Genomic DNA, 5,999 nt, shown 5'->3' with positions numbered 1-5,999 from the left:
CCATCCAGGATGGTTCTGCTAAATGGATCAGGGCTTAAAGGGCTTTCCAGGTATTTTCCCAGGTTTTCTCCAGGTGTTTTCCAGGTATTTTCCCAGGTGTTGTGCTCTGAGGGATGCGTGAATCAGTTATTTATCTATTGTCGTTTGCTGTCAGGAACAATGAACATCTGCGGCAGTTCTTGGTGTGTTTGAGGCGCCCTCTGGTGGTGAAATATTGCCTCTGCGGTCCAGACTGCTCCGGATGTTCTGGGTCGGGCGGGTTCTGTCTGATCGTCGTGTTTGTTCTGCAGCTCAGCAGTTCCACATCAGCTGCTATGGAGAAGACTTCCTGATGGTGAACAACCTGCTGCTGCAGTGTACTGGGAAGGTCCAACAGGCCTGCTACACCAGAGGTGAGTCACTCCTCCTGACCAGCAGAGGGCGACAATGGAGAGGAGAAACTCCCTTTTAACAGGAACAAAACCTCCAGTAGAACCAGCATTTGGATCAGCTGATGGCTTGAACTTTATTTAGTGAACTTTCTGATAAAGCGTTCCAGCCTGAAAGAACAGATTCATGGATTAGATTATAGATTATCAGCTTTGCTGCTGGACAGGAAGTTTATCATTTATTCCAGAAATTAAAGGAAAAAATTCTAGAAATTAATTTAATTTGGGATTTAAACGACATCCTGCTCAGAAATAACACAGAGGTTCTTTACTTTGGCACCAGGTGTTCTGAACCAACCGGTCCAACAGAACCCAACCTGGTTCTGGACCTGCAGCCAGACCCGACCCGTGTCGCTAGGTCTGACTGTTGGGTTTACATGCAAACTGGACCGAACCTCAATCCAGTCCAGCAGAGGTTCTGATGGGTTTTCTGTCTGCAGATAATGGAGAGAAAGGCTGCACTCGGCTGGAGAACTGCTCCCGACCCGGTTGGACCTGCTGCCACACAGACCGCTGCAATGGAGACAAGAACTAGAACCGGACCGGCGGTCCAATCAGAACATTCATCCGGATCCTGGTAGAACCTGGGCCCGTTTAACGTGTCCTGTACAAGTAAATAAACTGTTGGTTGGACCAAAGATCAGCGTTTGGTTTCTCTACAGAACGTTTTACCAATAGAACCAAGCTGACCCGGTACCAGTCAGACTGCAGGAGAACCTCAGAAAAACCCAACTGAAAGGTTCTGAGGAACACAGCCGGTTCTGTTAGTTCAGAAAAAAAGGTTCTGTTCTGCTTTAGGTGACCCGTTTCTGAACACTCAGGTCCAGACATCGGGTCGCCTCGGTTCAGAACAAAAGCTGCAGTGTTGTAGTCAAGACCAGCGCCCCGCGCTACATGACACAATGAAATGTGAAATATGATCAAAATTGCTAATCAAATTGATCTGAAAGATTCACATTCCTATAAAAACACCGAGATATTAAATACTTAAAGCTGAAATAAATTTAACCAATATTAAAAGCAGAACAAACTTATCTAAAAAGATAATGCCCTGGGCGTTTGCCCATATCACTCATGTCAGAAATCAGCATCGTCAGTGAGACTCCAGTCCAGGGCCGGCCCAAGCCTCCGTCAAAAGTGCTGGAGAAAATTATTTAGAACAACTTCTATTGTTCTATTGGGGAAGGAGCCGGAGCTAGTGTGTGAGGTTGAGAGGTTCTGGCTAGAAATAGTCGGTCTCGCCTCGACGCATGGCTCTGGTTCTAGAACCAGTTTCCTTGGTAGGGGCTGGACATACTTCCACTCTGGAGTTGCCCAGGGTGAGAGGCGTCAGGCAGGAGTGGGCATACTTGTTGCTCCCCATCTCGGCGCCTGTACGTTGGGGTTTACCCCGGTGAACGAGAGGGTAGCCTCCCTCCGCCTACGGGTGGGGGGACGGGTCCTGACTATAGTTTGTGCTTACAGGCCGAACGACAGTTCAGATTACCCACCCTTTTTGGAGTCCTTAGAGGGGGTACTGGAGAGTGCTCCTCCTGGGGACTCCCTTGTTCTGCTGGGGGACTTCAACGCTCACGTGGGCAATGACAGTGAGACCTGGAGGGGCGTGGTTGGGAGGAACGGCCCCCCCGATCTGAACTCGAGCGGTGTTCTGTTGTTGGACTTCTGTGCTCATCACGGATTGGCCATAACGAACACCATGTTCAAGCATAAGGGTGTCCACATGTGCACTTGGCACCGGGACACCCTAGGCCACAGTTCGATAATCGACTTTGTGGTCGTTTCATCGGATCTGGGGCCATATGTCTTGGACACTCGGGTGAAGAGAGGAGCGGAGCTGTCCACTGACCACTACCTGGTGGTGAGTTGGCTCCGGTGGTGGGGGAGGAAGCTGGTCAGACCTGGCAGACAAAAACGTGTTGAGGGTCTGCTGGGAACGTCTGGCAGAATCCCCTGTGAGACGGAGCTTTAACTCCCATCTCTGGCAAAACTTCAAACACGTTCCGGAGGAGGTGGGAGACATTGAGTCTGAGTGGACCGTGTTCCGTGCCTCCATTGTCGAGGCGGCCGATCGGAGCTGTGGCCGCAAGCTTGTCGGTGCCTGTCGCGGCGGCAACCCTCGAACCCGTTGGTGGACACCTTCGGTGAGGGATGCCATCAGGCTGAAGAAGGAGTCCTATCGGGCCTTTTAGGCCTGTGGGACTCAGGAAGCAGCTGATGGCGGCCGCTTTGGCTCGGGTGGTTGCTAAGGCAAAAACTCGGGCGTGGGAGGAGTTTGGAGAGGCCATGGAGAAAGACTTCCATACGGCTTCGAGGCGATTCTGGTCCACCATCCAGCGTCTCGGGGAGGAAGCAGTACAGCACCAACACTGTTTACAGTGGGGATGGTGTGCTGCTGACCTCATCTTGGGACGTTGTGGGTCGGTGGGCAGAGTACTTCGAAGACCTCCTCAATCCCACCAATATGCCTTCCATTAAGGAAGCTGAGCCTGGGGACTCTGGGTTGGGCCCTCCAATCTCTGGGAACGAGGTCACCGAGGTGGTTAAAAAGCTCCTCGGTGGCAAGGCTCCGGGGGTGGATGAGATCCGCCCGGAGTTCCTTAAGGCTCTGGATGTTACAGGGGGGTCACACTCTTAAGCCTCCCTGGCAAGGTCTATTCAGGGGTCTTGGAAAGGAGGGTCCGTCAGATAGTCGAACCTCAGATTCAGGAAGAGCAGTGTGGTTCTGGTTCTGGTCGTGGAACACTGGAACAGCTCTACACCCTCAGCAGGGTCCTGGAGGGTTCTGGGAGTTCGCCCAACTGGTCTACATGTATTCTGTGGACTTGGAGAAGGCGTTCGAATGTGTCCCTCGGAGAGCCCTGTGGAGGGTTCTCCGGGAGTATGGGGTACCGGGCCCTTTGATACGGGCTGTCAGGTCCCTGTATGACCGGTGTCAGAGTCTGGTCCGCATTGCCGGCAGTAAGTCGGGCTCGTTTCCGGTGAGAGTTGGACTCCGCCAGGGCTGCCCTTTATCACCGATTCTGTTCATTACTTTCATGGACAGAATCTCTAGACCAGCCAAGGTGTTGAGGAGATCCGTTTTGGTGGCCTTAGGATCTCATCTCTGGTTTTTGCGGATGATGTGGTCCTACTGGCCTCATCAGGTCATGATCTGCAGCTCTCGCTGGAGCGGTTCACAGCCGAGTGTGAAGCGGCCTGGATGAGGATCAGTGCCTCCAAATCCGAGGCCATGGTCTTGGGCTGGAAAAGGGTAGAGTGCCTTCTCCAGGTCGGGGTGTCCTGCCCCAAGTGGAGGAGTTCAAGTATCTCAGGATCTTGTTGACGCATGAGGGAAGAAGGGAGCAGGAGATCGACAGACGGATTGGCAAAGCGTCTGCCATCAAGTGGCGCTGTACCGGTCTGTCGTGGTCAAGAGAGAGCTGAGTCAGAAAGCGAAGCTCTCGATTTACCGGTCGATCTACGTTCCCACCCTCATCTATGGTCATGAGCTTTGGGTCATGACCGAAAGAATGAGATCGCGGATACAAGCGGCCGAAATGGGTTTTTTCCCCAGGGTGTCTGGGCTCTCCCTTAGAAATAGGGTGAGAAGCTCAGTCATCCGGGAGGGACTCAGAGTAGAGCCACTGCTCCTTCACATCGAGAGGAGGCAGTTGAGGCTCGGGCATCTGGTCAGGATGCCTCCTGGACGCCTCCCTGGTGAGGTGTTCCGGGCACGTCCCACCGGGAGGAGGCCCCGGGGAAGACCCAGGACACGCTGGAGGGACTATGTCTCTTGGCTGGCCTGGGAACGCCTCGGGATTCCCCCGGAAGAGCTGGAAGAAGTGGCCAGGGAGAGGGAAGTCTGGGCCTCCCTTCTGAAGCTGCTACCCCCGCGACCCGACCCCGGATAAGCGGAAGAAAATGGATGGATGGACAGTCAAGGGAAAATACAGGATAGTGGAACCATGTGGTTCCAAAAACATGGGCAAAAAGATCCATGCAGTAAGTTTTTGGGTTCTAAAGTTAATACATCAGAAGTGTCAAAATTGTACACATTTATCCAATATTTAAATTCATTATATATTGATTTGTGTTGGCAGCAAAGGGGTTGTTCCATTATTCTGCAGTGGAACAAATATCTGTAATCATTTCTGCTTCTGCAGCAAGACGTCTCAAAACTGAGTCAGAATTATCCAAAAATACAAGATGTATTTATCTTTGTTAATACTTAAGCACTGAGGTGTTGACATGTGGGGTAAATCCAGTGTGTTTGTTTAGAACATGATATTGTTCAACAATGCATTTGATGTGCAATAAGATTGACATATTACATGTCATAGGCATTTGTAAATTCATTTTATCCCCTGGATACCCATCAGCGGGTAGAGAAGGGATCCCATCAGGTTTTATCAGAAGCCATTCTCAATGAACGCTGCCTAATGGAGGTTCACAAGTACTTGCACTTTAGGTATGATTATGATTATTATATTTCTTGTTGTGTCTCCTATAAAACACTTTTCCATGGTTATACCTTGACAAAGAATGTGTAAAATATAAAATGTCTTGCTGAATCCATAATCACATTTTGATGTATGCCAGCAAGCGTTTCAGTGCTCCTGTATATGAAGCCTGAATCTTAAGGGTGTATTCACACCAGCCCTGTTTAGTCCCCTTTAATCAGACTGTAACCAGTTTGTCCAGAAAGTCCAGTTCGTTTGGTGAGTGTGAATGCAAATTTGAATTCCTGAACAGACTAAAAAAGCGAATTCTGAACCGTCTAAAAACCTTGGACTCAGTCTGGTTGAAGTGAATTCTGATGCAGTTGGAAGGCAGTGAGAATGCAAACAGACCGCTCCAAAAGCAGGAAGCCAACTACAGTGCAGGGCATTCTGGGTAATTACTCTCTGCTCTGTGGGTTAACGGAGACGTGTTGGTTGCCGTGCAATGAAAAGCAGAATGGAAATGGTTTAAAGTTGTTTTACTGTTTATCAGCTTGTGGCTTTGCGTGATTTATGGGCGAGACTTCCACACATAAAGCATCTTTTCTCTCTTTAAGTTCAGAATTTTTAGCCAAATTCTTTTTGTTCTTCATCTGTCGGTAGGCGATGAAAACTAACTCTTATCACAGAAACGCTGCCTTTTTGTTTTGGGAGTCCGTTCAAAACACACCTGCTGCTGCAGCACCAAATTAAACTTTGATTATTAGAGAACAGCACAGCAGTTACCGAGCTCCACAAGGGCATCTTACCACACATTCCAGTGGCAATTTGCTCTCTATAACAGGTTAATGTGCGGTTCGGTTCGGTTCTGGTCCAGTGGGGAGATTCTCCGTATTACGGTCTAAAGCGCAGCAGCTGCGGTCATTTCTCCGCTGATTTGCAGACACTCAGCAACGGAGAACCTCGAGGTTCTGGTTCTGATGGACTAAATGAACCCGGATATTTTATTTGTCTTATAAAAATATACTGCTGGCCCAAGCATAATGATAAAACACACTTGCTGCAGCCACTTTATGAACTTTAATATTTTTTAAATTCAAATGAAAAATCTAATTCACATCACACCAAGCTAATATTATGTAGTTCTGGTGTT

Source organism: Xiphophorus hellerii, chromosome 22 (assembly GCF_003331165.1).
Source record: "Xiphophorus hellerii strain 12219 chromosome 22, Xiphophorus_hellerii-4.1, whole genome shotgun sequence".
In the NCBI taxonomy this organism is placed as follows: domain Eukaryota; kingdom Metazoa; phylum Chordata; class Actinopteri; order Cyprinodontiformes; family Poeciliidae; genus Xiphophorus; species Xiphophorus hellerii.
This window is presented reverse-complemented; position numbering follows the sequence as displayed.